At 40.8% G+C, this 10,434-nt stretch overlaps 1 long non-coding RNA gene across 1 annotated transcript in view; it reads right to left on the bottom strand.

Annotated features, from left to right (window-relative positions):
• Positions 1-3,709: 3,709 nt before the first annotated feature.
• Positions 3,710-10,434, bottom strand: part of LOC134760878 (uncharacterized) — a 76,899-nt gene continuing 70,174 nt past the window's right edge. Inside the window, exons 3-5 of the long non-coding RNA XR_010138932.1 lie at positions 9,200-9,303; positions 4,971-5,113; positions 3,710-4,145 (exon numbers count right to left, since the gene is read on the bottom strand). This is a non-coding gene — a long non-coding RNA (uncharacterized LOC134760878). The remainder of the gene's footprint in view (positions 4,146-4,970; positions 5,114-9,199; positions 9,304-10,434) is intronic.

The following is a 10,434-nucleotide window of genomic DNA, read 5'->3' as shown; positions in this document are numbered from 1 at the left end:
CATGTTGGCAGAATTTGCATCTCAACAGTACTGTCTTTCAACTGATAAGATAATTATCTCCATTTATTTAGATTTTCTTTATCCCAGTAATGTCTCGTATTTTTTAGTATGTAGGTCTTGCATTTCTTTTGTAAACTGTGTTTCTCTATTAGTTCTAATGGTTTTAGTGGAATCCTTAGGATTTTCTATAAGCAAGATCATGTCATCTGCAAATTGAGGTAGTTTTACTTCCTCCTTTCCAATCTGAGTGCCTTTTGTTTCTTTTTCTCCCCTTATTTTAATGGCCAAAACCTCTAGTAAAATGTTGACTAGAAGTGTTGAGAGCAGATGTCCTTACCTTTTTTCCTCAATCTTGGGGAAAACCTCTAGTCTTTCACCATTAAGTATGACTTTAGCTGTGGGCTTTTTGTAAATAACTTTTCTTTTATCTGGTTGAGGAAGCTACCTTCCAGTCCTAGTTTGCTGAAAGTTTTTGCCCAAATGAACAAAGCCAGTGAGTGAGAGAGCCACGACTCATGTCTACATTGGTCAGTTCCAACAAAGTGTGCTTTTGAGACTAAGTGGGACAGTGTTTGCAAAGCACCGAGCACAGTGTCTGACCCAGACTCGGCTCTTAGCTTCCTTCCCTCCAAACCTCATGTGCTTGCTACTATACCCCACCGTTAATGAAGGGAAGGGATATAAGCCATTATTATCTTCTCTTTTCATGTCTCTTAGTCTTAATCTCTTCAGCCACATCCTCAAATTTGAATCCCACCTGCCATGTTTTATTTAACTGGTCCTATACCACCCACCCCAATAGGAAACATGATCTTTGCTTCCTTAGTACCTGTCAACCCTTAGAAGTGAAACTCCAGTTAGGTTACACATATAAACACCATCATTTATCAGAATATCCTCAGACTGTACCTTATTGATTAGAGTTTCCTATTTGGACCTCGATATTAAATATTCTAACAAGAAAATATTCATTGATTCTACTCAAAACTATAGCCCCCACTTCAGTAAGAACCTTACCAGTACCAGAAATCCAATTCAAAATCACTTTTTGTTGGCTAGATCTGGGCAAACCTCATGGTAGAATTGTCATTGGGTTGGATCTTTGGAAAGGCAGAATTCACCAGGGAGACTGGGAAAGGGAAGGCTTTAGAGACAATCTGAGCAGAACAAGACAAAGAAGCTGGAAAGCAGGAATGAATTTTGGGCAAGAAGAGTAGTCCCATTTGGCTACAATTATAGGTGAAGAGAAAGAGGAGGTAGTAGCAGAAAAGAAGGTGGCAGTGGTAATGAAGGTAGTGGTGATGGTGCTGGAGGAATTAGGAGAGCAAATATTGAAAAACTAGCCTGCAACCAGATTACAGGGAGGGTTTTTTTTCCTTCCTAGGTAATGGAAAAGCCATCAAGATTCATCAAAGTTTTCTAATGGAAAACTAGAATCTAAAATACTTCTCTAAATGGTGATCACATTATTATTAAGGATGATCATATCACATTTAGTGTAACCATAAGCAGATACCCTGTCTCTCACCTGGAGATGTGACATATATCTTTCACTTGGAGGACTACAGGACATTTTCTTTAAAAAAAAAAAAAATCAAGCTTACAGAGTGTTAAGAAGCCTAATGAATAATTATTACAAGGAACTGACACTAAGAGGATTTTTCTTTTTTATCTTTTTAATACGTAATTTCCCCCACAGATTGAGCTTTTTCACTTTGGATGGGAGAATAGACTCTTTGATGACAGAGGAGGCAAGATTAAAATGTAGGGTCCTTAGGCAGGGTGTACTTTCCATCAGTGCCCCTCTTCCAGTGCTCCTTATCACTGTGTTACCTCTCAAGGTTGTGGCCCTGGTGCCTTCTTTTCCTTCCCAAAACCCTTCTCCCAACTTTACTACATGTTATTAACTGCAGATGGTCTTTGCACAGCCTTCCACAAGCTGGCAGTATATTTCTACTTCAGAAATACCTTTTTCTATTATGAATCAATCTCAGCATGCAGCAGTGACGACAGTCATTGTCTCTGGGTGGTGAGATTACGGATGATAATTTTTGTTGTTCTTTTTGCTTATCTGTACTGTCTGGCTTTGCTGTGGTGAATATGCATTACCAGTGAACGGAGACATAATAAAAGTAGAGCTAGAAAAGATTCAATTTCATTATAATGTCAAGTAAATAAGGCTGGATAAAAAATTGTATAAGCTATTTCACTATTTCTTAGTGAAATAGATAAATTATTAGGATAAGAGACTGGAAGGAAATATGCCAAAATGTTGATAGTTGTCTCTGGGATCAGAACTCTGTGTGCAGGGCCCAGGCTAGGGGCAGAAAGTGAGGCATTCGGGGTACAAAATTTAAGGAGGCCTTCACTCTCATAGTCATGCAAATGCAGGGTTAACATCTGATTTTTTTTTTTTTTGGATACAGGGTCTCACTCTGTTGCCCAGGCTGGAGTGCAGTGACATGAACATGGTTCACCACAGCCTCAGACTCTCAGGCTCAAGCAATCCTCCTGACTCAGCCTCCTGAGTAGTTGGAACTACAGGCATGCACCACCACATGCAGCTAATTTTTAATTTTTTTAGAGATGGGGTCTTGCTATGTCACTCAGGCTCATCTCAAACTCCTGGGCTCAAGAATCCTCCTGCCTTGGCCTCCCAAAGTGCTGGCATTACAGGCATGAGCCACTGCACTCGGCCTAGGCTTGGCACCTGAGAGTGAGGGATCCTTGTATTTTGCACCATAGGCACTTTGCTTGCCTCATCCTAGTCTGTACCCTGCCTGGGTGACTGAGATGTGAAGAGGTTTGAACTCTTTAAACAAACCTTTTTCAAATGACTATTTGCTTGTGTAAGGGAGAAATGTAATCATTATATTATCCATTTACCCCAGTCTATCAGCAATCAGCTAGCTTCATGACTTCTTTCTCCAGTCATGTTCCTAAGTCTGCTTGCTTTTCAACTATTCCTTTTACCAATATTCTGAACTCATTTGGTCCTTGGCAAATTTCTGACCATGGATCAATCCATTCCACTGTTTACTCTGATCCTATATAATGACAACTTTCGGCCTCACTGGGATGTTGTCTCAGCACTGCCACGCAATCCTTTGTGACCCTTGTTAGCTCCCTCTTTCCTTCCCTATGTAAGTTATTTCAAATCTTCTCCTTTCTCCTTAAACTACCTCATCCTGAAATTTTAGGAGCATCCTTTAGATGTGTGCATCCTTTAGATGTGTCAGGAGCCAGACTACAGTTGGTTAATGAACAAATAGGAGGTAAGAGAGGGAAAAAAAATGCTTTCAAGGGTAGATAACTCCACAGAGACCTTGTCTGTGAAGAGGGGAAGAGGGATAGTGAAGGAGGCCATGTTCACTGCATGTGAACTCATAAAAAGCTACTGTTTTCACTATAATTTATATGCCATTGACTGCCTGTCTCTCTCACCTATCCCGACTTCACTCTTATGCTCAAGACCGCTTATTGGATATATCCACATGGATGTCCTACTGGCATTACAAACTTCACATGTCTGAAACCACATTCATGGTTTTCCTTTAATCTTTCAATCAGTGCCCCTCTTCCAGTGCTCCTTAAAAAAAAAAAACACACACACACACACAAACAAACAAAAAAACCTACCTCTTCACATCACCTCCCTCATTCTCAGAAAGTGACTTTACCTCCTCTGTCAGCCCAGGTCCTGGAAGGAATCAGATGCCATTTCCAAATTGGATAATTGAAATGAGTTTAATGGAGGGACCAGTTAACAAAGGTAGGACCAGAGTTTTATGAAACTAACATGACATAGCCCAGGCCCTGGGGCCAGCAACAATGGAGAATGTTACATCTCTAGGCTTGCAGGGCCTTGAAAGCAAGCAGTCACCAGAACTTGAAGAATGCAACTGTATAGAGAGGGCTACCTGACAGGCACTGTGGTCTTTAGTAGAGAGAAATAGTCAACCTGAAGCAGCCCGGTAAGGAAGGAACTAGGGGAATAAATGCCCAGTCCTCAGTTGCCTCACCCTCTCCCACCTCCTGCTGGACCTCCCACTTGCAAAATCCAACCTGAAGGTCCATACAGGTCAATCTCCCACTTACATCACAGGATGTGGAAGAGTGGAGTGTAGATCAGCAGGCATAGACATCTTAGTGCAGAGAAAACAGAGACCATTTGGTAGAATTTTCCTCCATTTCTACAATTTTGTCCTGAATATTTCTTCAGCCTTTCCTCTTTCTTTCCTATCTCAATGTAAACGGTGACCCTTGATCTCTATGGAGCCAGTGCCATGCTCTGGCCATCTCTCTCCCTGACCTTCCTAGGACTCCTGGAGTCTTAGGAAAGCTAGAAAAAAGACTCATCTCACTTCTTACTTCTATCTTCAAGCTTTCTTTCTCCACATTTTCCTTCGAATTTAGTATTTCTATACACCATGGAATACTATGCAGCCATAAAAAATGATGAGTTCATGTCCTTTGTAGGGACATGGATGAAATTGGAAATCATCATTCTCAGTAAACTATCGCAAGGACAAAAAACCAAACACCACATGTTCTCACTCATAGATGGGAATTGAACAGCGAGAACACATGGACACAGGAAGGGGAACATCACACTCTGGGGACTGTTGTGGGGTGGGGGGAGGGGGGAGGGATGGCATTAGGAGATATACCTAATGCTAAATGACGAGTTAATGGGTGCAGCACACCAGCATGGCACATGTATACGTGTGTAACTAACCTGCACATTGTGCACATGTACCCTAAAACTTAAAGTATAATAAAAAAATAAAAAATAAATTTTTTAAAAAATGCTTAGGTTTCTCTCATCTTAAAAGCAAGCATACAAAACAAAATAAAATACTTTCTCTCCTGACTCCATGGCCTCCTTCACTATCCCTCTTCCCCTCTTCACAGACAAGGTCTCAATGGAGTTATCTACCCTTGAAAGCATTTTTTTTTTCCTTTCTTACCTCCTATTTGCTCATTAACCAACTGTAGTCTGGCTCCTGACACATCTAAAGGATGCATAGTTTTGTCTTTACTCTACTTGGTCTCTGAAGCATTTGACACTGGAGAATTCCTCCTTCTGGAAACTCTCTTCAGCCTTGGTTTCCTATGGAAGGCAGGAAAGCGTCGTAGTTAATAGCATGTCCTTCTGATTCAGAGACATAGAGTCAACCCAACTCTGTGCCCTGGAGCAAATTACTTAAACCTTCTGGGTATCTGTTTCCTGAAGCTTGAAACTGAGATAGTAATATTACCTAACTAAGGGAATGTTTGGAAATAAGGTGATCTGTATATAGTATTTAGCACAGTTTCTGACATACTGCAAGTATTCCATAAATGAGAGCCGCATCTGTGTGTCCCTAGAATCATGAATTTTTATCCCTTCTTTTTAAAATCCACACTGCATGTGAACTCATAAAAAACTACTGTTTTCACTATTTTCACTATAATTTATATGCCATTGACTGCCCATCTCACCTATCCTGACTTCACTCTTATGCTCAAGACTGTTTATTGGATGTATCCACATGGATGTCTTACTGGCATTGCAAACTTCACGTCTGAAACCACACTCATGGTTTTCCTTTAATCTTTCCATCAGTGCCTTTCTTCCAGTGCTCCTTATCTCAAGTGTTCTCAGTTGCAAAAGGCTGAAAATGGGGCTCCTTTCTTGATGGCCTCCTCTTCCTAACTACGCCCTCTCAATTCAATCAGTCCACCTCCTACTGTCTGTTCTCCTTCCTTGTACTTGGATTCCCCCACTTCTTATCACTGCATTACTTCATACTCTCATTTCTCCTTACATGATCACTATAATTGTTTCCTAATGGTTACTAGTCTGCTGCACCACCAATGTGCCCCTCCTGCTTACCTGCCAGAGTGTTCTTTTGAAAATGTGACTCTGATAATGCCACTATGCCCCATGGTCTTCAAGGTAAAGTTGAAAATCCTTTGCCCAACTTATAAAGTTTGTCATCATCTGGCTCTTGTGTATTTGCTCATAACTCTCCAGGTTAATCTACCACTTCTTCCTTAATATCTCGTGTACACTCAAGCCATACCAACTATTTTCAGGTCCACCAACTCTCCATGCTCATTTAACAGTATTGCTGCCACTTTCTTTCTCCTTGGAAGATCTTTTCTCCACCTGCCCCACTGCCTTGTCTTGCTTTTCCTGACTAACTCTTATGTGCTCTTCAAGGCTCAGCTTAAGCTTCACCGTTTCTTGAATGCTCTTCTTGACCCATCACAGCACCTTCCATGCTGTATTGTAATCTTTGATTTGCTTCCATACTGTATATAAGGAGTCAGGAAACTCTGGCCCGCCTTCTGTTTTTGTAAATAAAGTTGTATTGGAATACGACCGTGCCCATTCATTTATATACTGTCTATGGCTGTTTTTGAATTTTAACCACAGAGTTCAGTAGTTGCGATAGAGAGCATATGGCCCATAAAGTCTAAAGTATTTACTCTCTGGCCCTTTGCAGAGAACATTTGCCAATCTCTGCTCTAGATCAGAGGTTCTCAACTCTGGTTACATAGTCAAACCACCCAAAAATATCTTGATGCTAGGTTACAGCACCACACCACGACAACCAAGATTCTGACTTAATTCATATGAATGCAGCATTTAGAGTTTTAAAAGTCCATTAGGTGAATCTAATGTGCAAGTTTGAGAACCACTGCTTTAGACTAAATTTTGTGAGTTTTGGAACTGTGTTTTTGCCTTTCATCTCTCTATCCCTAGTTCTAGCATAACAAGGACCTCATAGTAGGTAGTTGACAAAGGATTGTTGCATGAATCATGAATAACAGTAAAAGTGATAATAGGCAACATTTACTGAGTATTTACTATGCTCCAGGATTCATGCCAAGTGCTTTACATATATTATCTCACTTAATCCTCACAATAATCCTGCAAGGTACACGCTATTATTGTCCCACATTTTACAGATGAGAAAATTGAGGTTTAAGGAGGTTGAGTGACTTATTTAAGGTCACACAGAACTAGGAAAGCACAGAGTCGTGGCTTGAAGTAAAACTCTATTGATTTTAGAACCTACATTCTTTTTTTTCCATTTATCAAGTTTTCAACAACAGAACCTGCATTCTTTTTTTAAAAAATTTATTTATTTATTTATTTATTTATTATTATTATACTTTAGGTTTTAGGGTACATGTGCGCAATGTGCAGGTTAGTTACATATGTATACATGTGCCATGCTGGTGTGCTGCACCCACTAACTCGTCATCTAGCATTAGGTATATCTCCCACTGCTATCCCTCCCCACTCCCCCCACCCCACAACAGTCCCCAGAGTGTGCTGTTCCCCTTCCTGTGTCCATGTGCTCTCATTGTTCAATTCCCACCTATGAGTGAGAATATGCGGTGTTTGGTTTTTTGTCCTTGCGATAGTTTACTGAGAATGATGATTTCCAGTTTCATCCATGTCCCTACAAAGGACATGAATTCATCATTTTTTATGGCTGCATAGTATTCCATGGTGTATATGTGCCACATTTTCTTAATCCAGTCTATCATTGTTGGACATTTGGGTTGGTTCCAAGTCTTTGCTATTGTGAATAATGCCGCAATAAACATATGTGTGCATGTGTCTTATAGCAGCATGATTTATAGTCCTTTGAGTATATACCCAGTAATGGGATGGCTGGGTCAAATGGAATTTCTAGTTCTAGATCCCTGAGGAATCGCCACACTGACTTCCACAAGGGTTGAACTAGTTTACAGTCCCACCAACAGTGTAAAAGTGTTCCTATGTCTCCACATCCTCTCCAGCACCTGTTGTTTCCTGACTTTTTAATGATTGCCATTCTAACTGGTGTGAGATGGTATCTCATTGTGGTTTTGATTTGCATTTCTCTGATGGCCAGTGATGGTGAGCATTTTTTCATGTGTTTTCTGGCTGCATAAATGTCTTCTTTTGAGAAGTGTCTGTTCATGTCCTTCGCCCACTTTTTGATGGGGTCGTTTATTTTTTTCTTGTAAATTTGTTTGTGTTCATTGTAGATTCTGGATATTAGCCCTTTGTCAGATGAGTAGGTTGTGAAAATTTTCTCCCATTTTGTAGGTTGCCTGTTCACTCTGATGGTAGTTTCTTTTGCTGTGCAGAAGCTCTTGAGCTTAATGAGATCCCATTTGTCAATTTTGGCTTTTGTTGCCATTGCTTTTGGTGTTTTAGACATGAAGTCCTTGCCCATGCCTATGTCCTGAATGGTAATGCCTAGGTTTTCTTCTAGGGTTTTTATGGTTTTAGGTCTAACATTTAAGACTTTAATCCATCTTGAATTGATTTTTGTATAAGGTGTAAGGAAGGGATCCAGTTTCAGCTTTCTCCATATGGCTAGCCAGTTTTCCCAGCACCATTTCTTAAATAGGGAATCCTTTCCCCATTTCTTGTTTTTCTCAGGTTTGTCAAAGATCAGATAGTTGTAGATATGCAGCGTTATTTCTGAGGGCTCTGTTCTGTTCCATTGCTCTATATCTCTGTTTTGGTACCAGTACCATGCTGTTTTGGTTACTGTAGCCTTGTGGTATAGTTTGAAGTCAGGTAGTGTGATGCCTCCAGCTTTGTTCTTTTGGCTTAGGACTGACTTGGCAACGCAGGCTCTTTTTTGCAGAATCTGCATTCTTAATCAAATCAATCTAGTTGGTCACTTGGAAGAGTCTCAAGGGATTCTTTAGAGAAGAAAGTATCTGGCAGGGAGTGGTGGCTCATGCCTGTAATCCCAGCGCTTTGGGAGGCCAAGGTGGGTGGATCACGAGGTCAGGAGATCGATACCATCCTGGCTAACACAGTGAAACCCCATCTCTACTAAAAATACAAAAAATTACCTTGACGTGGTGGCAGGCACCTGTAGTCTCAGCTACTCAGGAGGCTGAGGCAGGAGAATGGTGTGAACGCCCAGGAGGCGGAGCTTGCAGTGAGCCAAGATTGTACCACTGCACTCCAGCCTGGGTGACAGAGCAAGACTCTGTCTCAAAAAAAAAAAAAAAAAAGAAAAGAAAGAAAGAAAGTATCTGTATCTGGTCACTCTCAGAGGGTTGATTTGTTGAGAATGAGAAAGTTGAGATTGTGGATAAGAGGGACATTTTTTAAAAAACAGGGATGTGGTAAGATCATAACAATAACACAACCAATAATAGTAGTGACTCCCATTTCTTGAACACTTACCAGTGCCCGATTCTGGGTAATCATCTTAAATGCATGATCCCACTTAATCCTTATAATCTGGAAAAAAGTCCATTTGCAGGGCTGCCAGGCTTAGGTAGAATATCCTAGAGAAGGATTTCAAGCACAGTGAGAAAGTGAGAAGAGTCCTGTAAGCTTTAGGATATCGGGAGGCAAAAGAGGGTGTAGTACTATGCTAAAGGGACACACTATCTACCTGGAAATGCTCATTAGGGTCAGCTTGCCTATATAACAAAAAGAGCTACTTCTATTACCAATTATTGAGTGTCTATTTTATCCCAGGCAATTAACATGTATTACCTCAAGTAATCTTATAATGCCTGTAAAATAAGTATTGTAATGCCTGGATTAAAAAACTGAGACTAAGAGATGGTAGAAAAGTTTTTCCAAGGTCATACAACTAGTGAGTGGCAGTACCTTGATTTATAGTTAGGTCTCTTTGACTCCAAAGCTCATGATCTTTATTCACATTGTGAATGAATAAATCAGTTACATGTGACAGGATGTTACAACAAAACTAGTTTTATCTCAGTTGCAGCTGAAACCCCAAGACTAAGGAGATTCTTAAAAATTGGCTTTTGATTATTAATCTCTCCAACATTGAGGGTGTAAAAGAGGAATCCATGAAGCAGCCCACAGGGAAAGAGCCAGCTTGAAACACCTGCTAAATCCACAAAGTTCTTATTCTTTTTCTTTTTTTTTTTTTCTTTTTTTGAGACAAAGTCTCACTCTGCCCTCCAGGCTGGAGTGCAGTGGTGCCATCTTGGCTCACTGAAACTGCAACTGCAACCTCTGCCTCCAGGATTCAAGCCATTCTTGTGCCTCAGCCTCCTGAGTAGCTGGAACTACAGGAGCACGCCACCACTCCAGGCTAATTTTGTTTTTTCTATTTTTAGTACAGACAGGGTTTTGCCACGTTGGACAGGCTGGTCTCAAACTCCTGTCCTCAGGTGATTACAGGCATGAGCCACCACACCTGGCCTAATCCACAGAGTTCTGGTGCTGAATTACCACAGCCACACTAGTCAGGCAAGGTCTTGCCCCTTACCTATTTTCTTCATCCCTGCTTTGCCACTGAGGAAGTCAGAAACCATAGTTAGCCAGGTAGGGAAGAGGAGTAGAAGTGCAAGGTATGGAACTTGAGAATAAGGTGACCACCATCCCCCCTTTCCCACTGCAGTTCCTGGTTAGGGAAATGGAGAAACTTTCATTTCAAA

The sequence above is a fragment of the Pongo abelii genome, chromosome X (genome assembly GCF_028885655.2).
Source record: "Pongo abelii isolate AG06213 chromosome X, NHGRI_mPonAbe1-v2.0_pri, whole genome shotgun sequence".
In the NCBI taxonomy this organism is placed as follows: domain Eukaryota; kingdom Metazoa; phylum Chordata; class Mammalia; order Primates; family Hominidae; genus Pongo; species Pongo abelii.
The sequence above is the reverse complement of the archived record's forward strand: the minus strand, read 5'-3'. Positions and strand labels throughout refer to the sequence as shown.